The 16,242-nt window shown below is 34.0% G+C and overlaps 1 long non-coding RNA gene across 2 annotated transcripts; it reads right to left on the minus strand.

The window, feature by feature from the left end:
• Window positions 1-1,240: 1,240 nt before the first annotated feature.
• Window positions 1,241-6,973, minus strand: LOC140854710 (uncharacterized). 2 transcript variants are annotated; one of them, XR_012137889.1, is made up of 5 exons: window positions 3,627-6,781; window positions 3,412-3,517; window positions 3,147-3,296; window positions 2,938-3,063; window positions 1,241-2,264 (listed from the first exon to the last, which is right to left on the minus strand). It is a non-coding gene; the product is annotated as an uncharacterized lncRNA (long non-coding RNA). The 2 variants fall into 2 exon arrangements; XR_012137888.1 differs by lacking the exon at window positions 3,627-6,781 and adding an exon at window positions 6,791-6,973 and having other exon boundaries at window positions 1,243-2,264.
• Window positions 6,974-16,242: the final 9,269 nt, after the last annotated feature.

Here is a 16,242-nt window from a genome sequence, read left to right on the forward strand (position 1 = left end):
CCTACTATCACTTGATAGCTTTCCACCATTCGAATGCTTTTTTTTGTAATTGATAAATAGTAAAGGACCTTTTCTTGATCAGTGCACTCCATGCTGGCAAATGCCTTCTCCATCTCCTTGAGTCACTTTAATGACTCGATGGGATTAGTGGATCCTTCAAAGACAGGTGGTGCCAATATCTTAAATTCTTATATTCTTCGTTTCAACCTTGAAGATGGACCATCTTTATTTTCTCGCTACTCCAAATGCTGTACAAGCCCACTTAGGGCTTGCATAAGGTTTGCCATCAAACCATTAGAACTGACCATCTCGTGATTATTGTTTGGGGCATCATCCTGCTAGCAAGAAGGGTTAGCTACTCAATTTTTGCCCTGCTCTGGTGATGGGCTGCAAGCTGACCTAGATACATTGGCTGCTTAAGAGGCACCAAGAGTTCGAGAAGTATAACCAACATTTCAAGAGGTGTCATCAGCTTGGGAAGCATCAGCTATCCGAGGGGCACCATGATTTGGAAGGCATCACGAGTTTGGGATGCACAACCATTTTGATAAGTATGGTACATAGTTGCCATATGAGAATCCTCTGTAGTGTTGGATAGCCATTTAGATCGAGTTTGAGACACTACAAGAAAATTAATTATTAGTGATGGTTAAATATCATCACTAATGATTAAAAAGCCATCGCTAATACTATTAGTGACTAAACACTATCGCCAATAAACTATTGAAAAAAATTGGACATTAAAAATATTATTAATGATGATGGAAAAAATCATCACTAATAAATTTATTTTTAGATTATTAACGACGGTAAGTCCATTGCTTATAATAATTTTTAGATTATTTTTTAATTTAAATTAAAAAAATAAAAAATATATTAGCAACTGCTGTAATCCCTCATTAATAAGCTATAGCTATCACTGATAGTTAGCGATGATATTAGCGATGGATTTAGTTATTGCTAATAATAGATTTTTTTTTAAAAAAAATTTAGTAAATATATTTACTAAAATCTACTATGATTAAATTAACAACCAACATATATTTACAGACACTATAACAATTAACAATTAACTATCACCATCATAAATAAAAAACTAATAATATATAAAAAATATAAATTATCCAATTGTACAAGATAACATTGTTCAAATATCAAAATTAAATATATTATATCAAAACTAAAAATAATCAACGAAGATCCTCCTCCTCTTGTACGTCATCTACAACAGCAGATGGATGAGAGCCAGATATCTCTATATTTTGTAATAAAAAAATAAAATATTATTAATAACTCTAGAATTAAATTAATTAAAACTGTAAAACTAAAGTAATTGATGCACCTCAAGCCTCAACCTTTACGGAGGGATATATTTTGATATATTTCTTCGATTCTTGAACGGATTGTTTCTAATATTCTATTAAGTGATATAGAGCTATAGACATCTTCGATCAATCTATCAGATGGTTAGATTAAATTTTAACTCTCTAGATACCTCCTCCTTCCCATTTAAGTCTAAATCGATACGAAGTTGTATATTTCGATATACTCTTTCGATTTTCGAACAGATTATTTTTATATATTTTATTCGATGATACAGAGCTATAGATACCATCAATCTATCAATCAGATGGTTAGATTTAATTTTGACCCCTTGGATATCCTTTATTTCGCTTGAAGCCTAAATCGATGCAGAAAAGTATATTTCGATATACTCCTTTGATTCTTAAATGGATTAGTCCTACAAATCTTATTCGATGATATGGATGTATCTACACCTTGACCCACTCATGGGATGGATAGATTGACTTTTGATCTTTAGATCTCCTTCCTCTGACTCAAGCTTAACTATGTAAAACTTCTAAATATAAAAATTTAAAATAAGTAAAAAAAATTATTAATATTACTTGACTTATCTACTGTGATGGTTATGACAACGAGCTCAGCTGATCATACAAATGTAAGTTTTAGAGAATCTTAACAACCATCTCACAGACAGTGTCTTAGAAGCTCTGAGGTCGCTGGCAAAAAAGTCTCTGTATGACCTTCTCGACATATACATCACCTCACATCTGGATCATCGAGGCTTGAGAGAAGGATGTCAAAGACCAACGAGCTGCTAGAGAGTCGAAGCTATGTCTGAACCCTATGATCTGACTCCTACTCACCCCTTCGATGGCCCTGAGCCATCCTTCGAGGTCAAGAAGGGGCTAAGAGGATGGGTCTTCACTGTGCCGCGCTATGAGGTACTTCACATAATCTGCCTATACAATTTAAAAATTCATTAGTGCTATTATACATATCAGTATATACAAAAATTTAATAAATAATATTTTAAATTATCACGATCCATCTGGACCTAGAATCTAAGTAATCATCAATCTTCCTAGACTGATGTGTAGCCTCCCACAATTGTAGTTGTCTTGGTACATGACCTATCTGCCGTACCTATAATAAGTAAATAATAAAATTAAGTTAACAAAAATTATATATGATCAACTAAATATGAGATTAATATAAGTTTAGAATTTTTACTAATCTATCTGCTATAATATGTGTGCCAACGGAGCTGTTGGTGTGCTTGATTGGATCTACTGGACAGTCTGATTTTATTAGGCTCTCTATTATCTATCAGAGTAGTCCTCACTGCTCCACTGGTCATAAAGAGCCTCCCATACATCCTCCCATATCCAGTGATCCGTGAAAGACTTTCAGTTCAATGGTAATTTGAAACTGGAGAACTCAATAGCAGACTGCTTAAGGTTGTATAGCCCATCCTGGAATCTACTTGTGGCGACCTCCTTGAAGGTCCGACGGTCAGCCTCCTTATCTTGAGGAGTCTTAAATCATAGTATTTCTATAATTAGAAGCAATCATGTATTAATAAATAAAATATAAATATATTTTAAATTTAAAAATTAAACATCTTTGACTTACCATGAACATCTCTCACGTAGCGTCACGAGCCCCCGACAGCCAACTAGAGAACTCGTTCATCGACCCCGACATCAATCGTCAAATGATCTCGATAACCACATGTGACATCCTAGGCTCCCTAAATGTCTTGCAAAATTAATTTTGAACAATAAATATTGATTCTTAAATAGCTAAACTTTAAACATATTCTTCGAAGATCTAGTACTTACGAGTATCTCTGATGTAGACGAGCTCTCTATCCTCTGATCGAGTTAGAGATACCGTGAGCCGGACGGGTCCTCTATCATGATATTGAGACTGAGAGCAGGCCACTGTGTCGTGTAACTATGGGGTCAATAGTGACCCCATGTTGTTCGAATCTGAGAGTAAGAAAACATCATAAAGAATATTATATTAAATAATAAAAAATAAAATAATCTAAAAGAGAATTTTTAAAGTGTTAGAGTTTATCGAGTAGTGTAGGTACTACAGAACTGTACGAGTTGGCACCATCAGAGCTCTCTCTCAAGAGCTCTGTCCTTTGGAGCTCTCTTCTTGACTAGCGCGGTTCCATTTTCTAGAAATAGTCATCATGTAATCTCTGAAAATAAAAATAAATAGATTCATAGATTAATTATATAATTATGGCAAGCAATGTAAGAATTGAAATGATACAAGATAAGTATGTAAAATAAATAAAATAAGTACACCATAAAGACAAAGAAAACTAGTCGTTATGCTGTCTCTGAGCTTAGGATTGACTCCAATTTCTTAGGGGTTGACTCTATCTGCTCAGGAGTCACTCTAATTATTCAGGATTCGCACCAGGGACTTCTTCCAAGGCAGTCGGATCACGCATCCCATACCGATGGGCCGCATCAGGGCATCCATGGAGGTGGCACCCCTTACCACCCCAGCAGAGCATCCAGACAAATCCCACCCCATGAGTTTCAAAGTACCAAGCAGCATTGCAAATGGAGAGGGTCAGGATGCATTTTTCATACAAAATTAAATTCAAACATCATTAATTTAAATAAACATCATAAATTTAAATTCATACATCAAAATTAGAAGAGGAGAGAACGGCATGTGACGACAGCTCTATCGCCGTCATCGCTATTGTCGCTAATACTCATCATGGGATGGGAAGAAGAGGAGGGAATGATGAGGGAGGACGGCGAGGGTGCGAGGACAATGGATCTGGCATGGGGTTGGCAATGCAGGGATTGGGGCACGGAGATGGGAGCTCTGATAAGGTTCCAACGGTGCGGTGGGGGAAGAAGAGGGGAGGCGAGGCCATGGGAATGGCAGATCCGATGCAGGGACAATGGATCCGATGCAGGGACAACGAATCTGATGCGAGGACAGTGGTGCGGGGATGAAGGCTTCAGTAGGGTTCTAGCGGTGCAGTGGGGGAAGAAAGGGGAGGCAGGGAAAGAAGGGAGGAGGTGAGGGCACAGGGATGGAGGATTTGGTGTGGGGATGGTGGTGTGGGGATTGGGGCATAGGGATGGGGCTCCGATAGAGTTTTGACGACACGATGAGGAAAGAAGGGAGCGGGGGCGTGGGGATGGTGGATCTAGTGCAAGGACTGGGGCACAAGACTGGGGCTCCGACAGAGTTTTGACAGTGTGGTGGGGGAAAGGGGGGACTGGAGGTGGGTTCACAGTGAAAAATAATCGATAAAAAATGGAGGATTTTAGGACACTGTATTAGCGACGGCGAAAGTTGCATTGCTAAAACCATCGATAATAATTAATTAAATTTAAAATAATTAAAATAAATAATAATTAAAATTTAAGAATTATAGCGACGACATAAAAAAATTCTCTATTGCTAATAGATCTTTAACGACGGTTTTCTTTTCCGTCATAATAAGTCATCAATAAATATCACCATTAGCGATGCCTTGTTAGTCATCACTAATAGCCATTACTAATAAAGAATTTCTTGTAGCGACACATCACAATCTATTTAACCGATAGAAATCAATTTTAGTATAATTATCGATTAATTTATTACTATTAGTGATTAGTATCATTCAATCATATCCTAAATTCTATCCCGTTCTCACTAACTTATACTATAGGATCTTTTAACCAAGGTTTTGATACCACTTAATCTATCGTGACCCAATCCAATAGTCCAAGTCAGAAATATGACAGATGGCCATACGCCCCTAGGATTTAACCCCGGAGACATACAAGGCCTATCTTCACTTTCAAAATATCATAATAAACCATACTTAGGCAATGGTAGTAAAAGCAAATTTCTAATTTTCTTGATTCAAATAAAAATAGTTTACTAATAACTCATAAGATTCATTAATATAAAATAAGATCAATATTTCTTCAAAAAATAAATATTTTTTAAGATCTTAAGCTCCTCAGTGCTCAGTCCCAATTCCCATATACTCTTTTGGATCTAAAAAAATTGAAAAGAAAGAATGAGCTTTACAGACTCAGTAAGCTATCAATATCTTTGAGGGATCAAGCATGCTTAAATTTTTTTCAAACATAACAATTAATAATAATAGAAACATAAACCAACATAATTTTAATTTTTAAAACATGCCATGCGTAATAATAAAATTTAAAATCCTCTCTGTCTTCGATGACTATAGCCACGATCAGCCTTGTGACAAGGCCCATAAGAGATTAGTTCTTGAATATAGAACACACTATCCATCAGCATGTACCTATTGATCAGCACAACTGATTAGGCCTAGAAGGAGCTAGCTCTGATTCACATGAGCATGATTAGCCCTATGATAGGGCAATGATTTTAGTCCTAAAAATAAATATATGATGTATCAGCTTGTGCTAGTGATCAATCTTAACTGGCTAGATTTAGAATAACTTACTCTATCAATGATCAATTTCAACTAGTTAGATCCAAAAAAAAATTAGTTTCTAATCATGTGGCCAATGATCAATTCCATTGGCTAGGCTCAGATCATAGTTTAACTAGAGAGTTTTTCTCATAACCAACATTCTCATTTCCATATCATAAATTTTTATATTTTATTTTTAAAAATAAAAAAAATATTTTTGTATTCAAAAACTCATACAAGCATAAAATCATGCAACATAGAGGAGTCCTTATATTTAAAATTTATAAACAAGTCAGGTTAACATTATGCTTGATCCATGATTTTGAATTTCATAAGATACATATTTTTTCAAACTTTCAATTTTTCTAAATTCTATAATTTTATATAATTTCTAAATTGAAAATGTAAGAAATATGTTAAGCAAAATCCTATAGATAAATGGAACTTACGGTCGATCAGATCTAAAATTCTACAATCTTCATAGTCTGATATTTAAATCCAATGCTTCTCCAATGATGAAGGCTCTAGTACAAGTAATTCATAAATTTTATTAGCCTTCAATTAGAAGAAAAATTAAGATGAATAAAAAGACTCTCAGTCTAGCCTTGGTTAAGGTCATGGTTTGGGTCAGTTCACAAGTCAAATTCATATGGTTCAGGTTGACCTAAACTCAATCAGATTGAGATCCAATCCACAAGGTGGGTTCATCGAAAAGGCTAAATTCTTTTCTTTTCCCTCTCTCTCTTACTCTCTTTCTTCCTCTCTTTCTCTTCCTCTCTCTCTCTATTTTTCTTTCTTTCTTTCTTTCTCTCTTTCTCTTCCTTAGCCTAACCAGGGATAGAGCTTCTATAGGAGAGAGTAGAGTGGAGGAGTAGTGGGATCGGTGGTGGCCGACGGTGGTGGCACGATGATGGCTAAAGGTGGTGATCTGGTTGGTGGCAACAAGACAACTAAGAGAAAAAGAAAAAAAAAAGATACTCCCCCTTGTGCCATGGCGGTGACACCCATGATCAAGAAGAAAAGAAAGGGAGGAGGGCTTACCAGAGATGGTGGTGGTGGTGAGGCTTAGCGGGATAAGGTAGATTTCAGTGGGTATAACATTCGAAAGCTCCCAAAATAGAGGAGATAGAGAAGATTTAAGAGGAAGAAGAGTTTTGGGCAATGACAACTTGATTGCAGCAGTTCGACGGTTGCCAGAGGTGAGGAAGAAGGGAGAGGGAGGGGTTTCAGTGATGGATTAGCTGTTAGAGGTGGGTTTAAGAAGAAGAGGATGGGAAGGGGTTAAACTCGATTTATCCATGAATAAAATCGGCCTTTGCTGCTGTAATCAATCCAAACGACCTTAGGCTGTCCCTTATCGGTGTACGATGCTCATCTGGCCACTCTGGCAGCCTTATCCTCTCCCATGAGAGGGGATTGCGTAGGGGATAAGGTTCCTCTATTCCAATCCAAAAAAATCTGAATGTTTTATGATGACTTGCCGACTTCATCCCAAACTAAGTTCAATTGGGCCAGTTCTCATAGATATATTCTATGATATCAGCTTATTTTATATTAATATATGGATCGAGATTTTTTACACTTTCTTACTCCTTAAATAATTATCAATAAAAAATTAAAATTAACATCTAAATTGGTCATACAATCTTGATTTTATTTTAACAACTGAGATATTAGACTATTTTGTTTCTTTTTAAAATCCCCCACCTTCCATCTCTACTAAGATGGATTAAGATCTTGATCCATCCAAGTATTGGTCGTCCAACTAGATAATTGATGTCTTAGATTTTGAAAACCATGCCTTTAGTTTCTAGTCACTTTTTTTGATTATTTGATTTACTTCTAGCAATATAAAAATATTAATTATTTTAGATTTAGAAGGATGAAAAATTTTATCATTATACAACCTGGCCCGGATATTATATAATAAACAATAGATGACACCAGAAAATTTTCAACAACTACAAATAAATATGCTCCACCACAACATTGCAGCTCCTTTTCTGTTGATACATAGGATATGTCTCAAGTTACAATCAAGCATCGAAGCAGTCCATAAGATCTTGCAAAACTTGAGATAATAAGTTGGCATTTAGATGGGATCCACAATTTGTTAAATTAATAGAGTTTTGCTTCAATTTATTTTTTATACATAATACACACACACACACACACACACACACATACATACATACATACATACATACATACATACATACATACATACATAATATATATATATATATATATATATATATATATAGAGAGAGAGAGAGAGAGAGGCTAGATCACATCCACTGAATTAAAGATAAAATTGTTTTTTAGCCTCTTGACCTATTCAAGAGATTAGGATTCTACAGTTTTAAATAATCTTGCAGAGTACTAGGATTTATTGTAAGAATTTTGACTAAACCATAACATACTATTCCATGAAAATCTGAACACCATAAATGGGGCACACAAGCTAGCTTAAGGAGAAGCTCCTTTAGAGAGGTATGTCCACTTATAAACTGGTTTGGAAGGGAGATATCAACCATGCTTTTCTGAAAAAAGGGACTATTATGGAAAGAAAATGTACATGGACTTTGTGAAGCAAGGAATTTTGCAACCATGTCTTCTTTTTGAAAATATTGAGATTGTGTTGGTGTTTTTTTTTTTAAAAATAATTTTTTTTATTTTTTTTTTAAGGAGAACAATTGAGAAGATTATTTAAAATAGAAATATTGCTATTGTATTTTAATAATAAAAATTGAAAATAAGAAAAAGGTGACAAGATCCATTGTTTATGGAAAACTGAAAATTAGAACCTCCTAGCCACCACTTTGAGGATTCATAAAGTCCTTGGGAGTATATCCCTTTATTGATTGATCAATAAGGTTTTCACAATTTACAAACTTCTAAGAATATAAAAAAATGAAATAAACAAACTAGTAGTTGTCTTCTATAATATACTCCTAGTATTAAAAAGAGTAAACATAATTTGCTTCTCAAACAACAATAGGGGCTTCTCATAATAGCAAGTTGGAAACTCTAATAAGATGCTGCTTCATCTATGTATGTTCTTCAATTTGGCTTTTCTTGAGATAACTAGAATTATACAACCTTGTTCATCACCACACATAATAATCATTCTCCACATTTTTTTATTGGTTAAGGCCAAGGTGCTCTACATTCTTTGAATCTTTTCTGAGAGAAACTGTATTGTTCAACCTTCAAATTTGTTGGATACGTCGAACCTATACATTCATCCTTCAGACCTTCAAATTTGTTGGATACGTCGAACCTATACATTCATCCTTCAGATTTTTGTTTTAGAATTAGTTTTAGATAAGGAGCTTCTATTGTTGTTTTTCAAATGCAAATAGGACATTTCCTGCAGCAATCTTTTGGCATGGACATCTCTGAATATAATTATAGTACCCTGAGATCAAGGGGCGATGCATGCTCAAAACTAGACCAAACTCAGAAAATGTCAAAAAGAGATGCGGCATGTGGGCTTTGAGAATGAGCTTTTTTGTCTGGGGGTCCAAATTCCATTAAAGAACAGTGAATTTTTTTCATAACATTGAATTTTTTTCATCTCTGAATATAATAATGTGCAATGTATGTTTAAAACTAGACCAAACCTGCAAAATGTCAAAAAGGGATGCAGCATGTTGGCTTTAAGCATGAGCCTTTTTGTTTGGAGGTCCAAATTCTACTATAGAACATCTATTTTTTTTTTTATTCTCTGAGTATAATAATAATACCCGAGATCAAGGGGCAATGCATGCTTAAAATTAGACCAAACCTGGAAAATATCAAACAGAGATGCAGCATGTTGGCTTTGAGCATAAGCCTTTTTGTTAGGAGGTTCAAATTCTGCAGGAGAACATTGAACTTTGTTGTTGAGTTTTAATTATTTTTTATAACTAAAATTCCTTTGATCCACTAACATCTCATTCCACTTTTTCCACCCAAACTCTTCTTCAAGCTGACATCAAATCCTCCCGGACCATAAACTATGACTCTGACTTTGTCTTAATGTGATGCAAAGTTCCAAAGAACCTCCTTCTTTTAAAGCTTACATATTGATTCAGTTGGTGTGATAGTAGTATTCAGTCTTCGCTTTGCTTTTTCATATATTTTAATCTATGAAAGCACCCTAGAGTATTTTTGATGATATGAACCCCTCTAGTTATCATTGCAGGGAAACTTGATTCCCATTCCAATCATCATCATCGCGAGGAAACTAGCTTGGCAATTGAGACATATTTTATTTTCTTTGAAAGTGGACAAGAAAATATTTTTCAGTAATTTTGAAGCTTCTCATAGAAATGAATTTGTCATTACAATTGGGAAAAAAATGAAGTAAATAAATAGAAAAGTTGTTGCTAACTTTAACATGTATAGAACTATGTTGTTATATTATGTTCCTGACCAATCTTTAATTTTGGTTATGGAATTATCTTGCACTTTATATCGACACTTGCACTAGTTTCCTGCAAAGGACTTCATATGTTGATGTTTTAGCTATTTTGGTGAGTGATTTAAATTAAGGTGTACTAACATTTTGTAATGATCAAGATATACATCAAAGTATCACTCATAGTAAATGATGATGATGTCAAAGCTAGGGGTGTAAATGAGCCAAGTTTAATTGGGTATGCATCTACTTGAGCTTGGTTTGAAATCATTTATAGCTTTAAAGTTGAGATCAAGCTCGATTTATTGATTGTTTAGTTGAGATTAATACTTGCCAAATTGCAAAAGGAACTAACGTGAGCTTATTTCAATCAGCTTGATAATATTTATTGAGGATATGAACAGAAAAAATATTGATTTACTCATAGGGATTGAAAAGCTTGATAACACATCAACTATATCCATTAGAGCTTTTATATAAAATTGTACTTGCAACATGCAAGGTTAAGTTCTTTTAGAGGCAGTAAATGTCAATGAAGTCAAAGCTAGGGGTTTGACCGAGCCAAAGTTTTGATTATGCTTGCATCTAATCTAGCTAGGTTTGAAATTAATTTCTAGTTTGAAAATTGAGATCAAGCTTGATTCATTAGTTTTTTAATCGAGCCTAATTTAAGAATTTCAAATTAAATGAAACTCAAGCTTATTCCAAAGTGGCTTCGTAAAAATTATTAAGTTTTGGCCATCTTTGACCTTTGTGTCGGCTTCTTGAGAATTGCCCGTAAAATTTGATGAAAGATGGATCTTGAGTTGTGCTTGGGTTATTTGTCCAAAACATAGAAGTCCTTATTCCACATTAGTTCCATAAGCTTCAAGATTTTCTCATTTCCATTCTATCCTTATTTCTGCTTTGGTCTTTATTTCTACAAATCAAAATGGTGCTATTATTGCAGTTAAGCTACAAATATAGATTCGGTTTCTCTAGAACCACAAATGTAATCTCACCCAAGTGACCAAGATTTGTTGGATCTTTCAGAGCCATTAAGAGAAGAGGTTTGAGCAACTGAAATAAAGATTGTTGATGGTATCAGCTTTCAAATCTTCTAGTCCAAGGAGGATGAACAAAGATCAAAGTGCAGTAAAAAGACCTCAAGCTTCACAAAAAGTGTCACAACCACTGCAACTAGATGAGATTGAGTCATCTTAAAAATCAATATGAAGTTATCCTGCATTTAAATGCCAAATACTAAATATGCAAATGCTGTTTATGTTTAAGAAGTGTCCTTTTTGTGTTGTGACATCTCACAAAATTGTAAGATGAGGTAGCTCGATTCTTTTTGAAAAACAAAAAGATCATATCCTTGAGATGTTGGATACCATTTTGTGCCCAATAAGAGTGAGACCTATCTTCTGCAAATGAGTTTTCCAGGCAAAGCATTTGGCAATTGACTATAAAAATCAAGGTCGGTACTCACCCAATTTTTTCTCAAAAAAAAAAAAAAAAAGAAAGAAAAATCAAGTAGATTTTTAATCCTGCAATAAAAATCAGACATGTATGCTTATTGGTTTGTTGCAAGTTTGGTTTTTTTTTTTTTTTTTATTGGTTTGTTGCAAGTTTAGGAGTGGTACTTTTGTCAAATGTTCAATGTATGTGAAGCATTTTTTTAAGGAGAGCTTGGTAAAGTGCTTTATATAACTCAACTTTTCAAATTTGAATTTCAAAAAATCTAAACTATGTACACAAGCCTAGGAATGCTGAACACTCTATTTGGCCTTAAGCAAGGTCCATATGTATAGCATTAGAAGCTGGGTACAGCAGAAAACAATTGGATGTTTAGTTAAGGACTAAAGTCAGGTTCATGCTGCAGCCATGGTATATGCTCACAAGACATATGACAAGATATTGATTATGCATTTGAGTTCCATAGATGGAAGTATTATTCAACTTATTTTAGACAAAGCTTATCTATATTTTTTTTCTTTTATCTTTATTTATTTATCTACAGAGACTATCTCCCTTTATTTAGCTAACAAGGGTCATGGTAGTTTTATCTTGATTTTAACTAGTTAAGGATGATCACATATGTAGTTATGAACAACATAGAGTCCCTAGCTTTGGTAATGTTATAAATAAGATTAGTTTTATTATAATTTTTATCATTAGCGGTCTATCTTTTTTTTTTCATGCTGTATATTGACACAACCCAATTCAAAATGAATGGGTGAAATTCTAATTTTTTTGGTTTTTCTTTGTTCTTTTGCTTCTTTTGTATGTTAGTTTTTTTCTTTTCTATTAACTGACCACAAGATTCCAAAAGTCAAACCCTTAGGGAAGGGGTCAATAATGTATATCATATTTTAATATTTTCAATTACTATCAAATAAGAACAACAATTTTCAATTCAAATAGTCATGAGTGCTGCCAACATGATGACATAACTTGTTTTTTCTCCAACTAAACTCAAATTTGACTCCTCTTCCCCTTATTTTAAGAGACTAATTACATGCAGTTCCCTTTTCTTATTAATCCTCTAATCAATAAATAGATAATGCTTGGAGAACCATTGACGTAAGCTCCACAATTTGAGCACTTTCCTGGAAGCATATTGACAAATACCGCACCATGCAGGACATTAATTAATTGAACCTTATGGTGATGAAAGAGAGAGCAAGAGGTTGAGTCCTATCCATATGATCTTATCTATTATCTGACTCCTAACCACAACATCCCTCCCATACTTTATTAAGCATGCTCTTGAGTCCTATCAGAAGGGGAATCCACACCATGTCTGCCATGCATAGACAAATGTTTGCATGACAAAGATATTGTTTGTGTTATTTTATTAAATTATGGTGGTCCATTCTGATTTGATGACGATGGTAGAGGACCAACATCATAATTAACGCATGGTGTTTTTTTCATTTTTGATAAAAAATGTAAGATATTTAGTAAGGCATGGGTGTGCTAAAAGGGCTCTGCTCGATTGCATCGCAACAAAGTAAAATTGCAGCTGATATTGTCTCGCATGTATAGCAAGATAAGAATAATCACATCATTTCATTATAAAAGGCCTCCATCAAAATTGTCATTGACTTTTATAGAACGTAGTTACAATATATAGCTCGTATTTGCTTCTGGAAGAGTGACTTGTTAGATATGTCTTCCAAAATTGACTATTTATATGTTCCCTTCATTTCATCTTGTTTCCGCAACGCTACCCTTCCTCTTAATGGGCATCATCGATAAATAACCATAATATAAGTATAAAATAAATATATCACCTATTTGAAGGTTAAAATCTTTTAGAAGCATTAATGCTAAAGAATAATAGAGTCATTCTGACAAAATGACTATTCATTAACACCATTAGCAAGAATTTTAATGGAGAGGAGTCAATGCAAAAATAGGATGAAATAGTATATGTAAAAAGATATATATATATATAATATATATATATATATATATATATATATATATATATATATGTAAATAGTATTACAATAATGATTGCCCATACTTATCACTATAATAATGATATTATAATGGAAAGTAACAAAAAACAGTGGAAGGAAATAATGATATTATTTTCTAATCATGTTTTGCCTAATAAACAATATTATCAAGGTGGTACAATTCTTTTAGTCCAAAAATTGAAATAAAATTTTGAAGTTGGAAAAAAAAAAAGAAATAGTTAATGCAAATAATGTCTACCAATTGGGTTATAACAAGCCTTCATAATGTAAAATATAAAGTACATACATACAAACATACATACATACATACATATATAATATATATATATATAATATATATATATATATATATATATATATAGAGAGAGAGAGAGAGAGAGAGAGAGAGAGGTGAACTTGTCTCTACTCGAATGAATCTCTATTTAGATTAGTCAAGTTTAGATTGGATCATGGGGCCTTATATTAATGATTACATTCATCTCTAAATCATCTCTAAATTACTTACACAAAAAAAAAAAAAAAAAAATTGGAGACCCCTAATATATGCACCAAGTCATCAAAAAATATATATAATTTAATATTATTTAGACAATCTAATTTTTTAACCACCTAAAGTAACTAGGAGTTTCTAAATTACATAATTTTAATTTGATATATAATAAATAGCTTAGAGGTATATATTTACATCAAATCTAGCTCATATCATATATATTGGATCAGAATAAAGTGTAATTCTTATAGATCCACATATTTTTTCGAAGTAGATAATAGAGATCATGATCTAAATCGTTGGATATGATCTATTGCTTCTCTATTATATAGTACTAACAAACAATATAATACTATCAAAAAAAAAAATATATATAGTACTATCAAAAAATATATAACCTGGAGACTCCTATTCTATAAATAAGCGGGTAATTTCCTCGTATTATTTAAATAATTCAACTTTTGATTACCCGATGCATCTGATTCAAATCTCTAAATTATATTATTTTTGTTAGGCAGATGCTGTTTTTTTTAATTATTATTTTTTAAAAACACGGTTGCATGGTCTATGTAGTGTTGTCACCTTTTCTTTGTCAATATTATTTTAATATTCATCAGGTGAAATTTTATCCCGTAAGTGGGGCCCGTTAGCATTTCCCTCGGTGGAGGCCTTCCCCAGGGGATTGTTGGGTAGGCACACCTTCCTCCAATGACCAAACCTCCTTAGTTGGCCAAAAGCTCAGGGGAGAAGAAATTGAGAGAGAGAGAGAGAGAGGATAGTAAAAGTATGCCGTAAGGCGTAAAGCGTTCCCGTGAGGACGTGGCATGAAGTGGACAAGGAAAGCTTCTTCAAACACGAGAGTAACGTGCATGAGCCGTGCACTTCTGCACCAGAATAAAGAAAGAACCGACGCCCAAGCACCATTCCATCTTTATCCAAATCCATCGAACAAGCTTTGATGTTCTTTTTTTTGTCCCTTCGATCGTGGATGACACATCATTAATAGAGATGAGCATGTAATGCGTCAAAGTCATCAGCTGCCAAGTAGTTGGCCAATTCCAAACAAGCATGTTCTGATCAAAATAATGTTATTAGGTGCGTTACAATGCATCAGTATTATTGAACCCATCTCTGTACAGCATTTCAGAAGGAAAGTTTGAAGCATCCTATGTCATGTGTTTCTTTATTAAAAAAAAAAAAAAGAAATATTATATTGCTAGCAAAATTAAAGCCTATTAATGTGTGCCACCACCTACTCATGTGATACTTCTCACATTGATAGAAGTACATATTAAGGAATGCAATTTATAGAACATAAGCAGCCTAATCTTAGCTAGTACAACTTGACCTTTGATTTCTTTGCAGGTGGATCGTATGTAATATGATAATAGTTAATTACTGGCTCACAACAAAATAAATGCCAGATCTGAGAAACTATACCTTCCGGTGATCCATCCAGTTGGAACCAATTAATAAGGTTATGAGGCCAGGCTATAAATCCAACGCCAAACCACACTAACATGATTGCACGGCCCTTTCATCAAAGAAATTTCTCATAGGAAGTTGCGTGCCGAAATTTCTCGCTTGCCTATCAATAGATTTGCTGACGTTTAGATACGAGAAAATTAGCATGATTTGCTGGAATCGGTATCATACATGAGAGATGGACAAATACTGAGTTATTGAATCGATATTTAGTCTATGTTGTAAAGTATTTTCTAAAGAATTTCACAAATGTAATTTTCAATTCATTAATCCAAGGCCGACTGCTGACCCTACGCAAGATTCATGCGCACGGTTTCATCTACTAAGAATATGGATGGACCATGCCTCTTTGGCATCTAGCTTAATTGTCAATCAAAACTTGCATATCTATTTGGACCAATTTTATCCATGTAAATCGCACCCCATCCATTCTGTGGTCCCAACTTGTATCAATCAATTGATAATGGCTGATTGAATGGATGGTAAGACCCATTCAAATTTCTATTTGGCGATCTCTCCCCTCCTATTGGACTAACATGGATGACGAATCTAGAGAACCCAGGACTAATCTGGATTAGACTCACAAATTGGGGGGACCAAGACCAACCTCAAGCTAACTGATCACAAACCACCTACCCCGTTC

Source organism: Elaeis guineensis, chromosome 1 (assembly GCF_000442705.2).
Source record: "Elaeis guineensis isolate ETL-2024a chromosome 1, EG11, whole genome shotgun sequence".
In the NCBI taxonomy this organism is placed as follows: Eukaryota; Viridiplantae; Streptophyta; class Magnoliopsida; order Arecales; family Arecaceae; genus Elaeis; species Elaeis guineensis.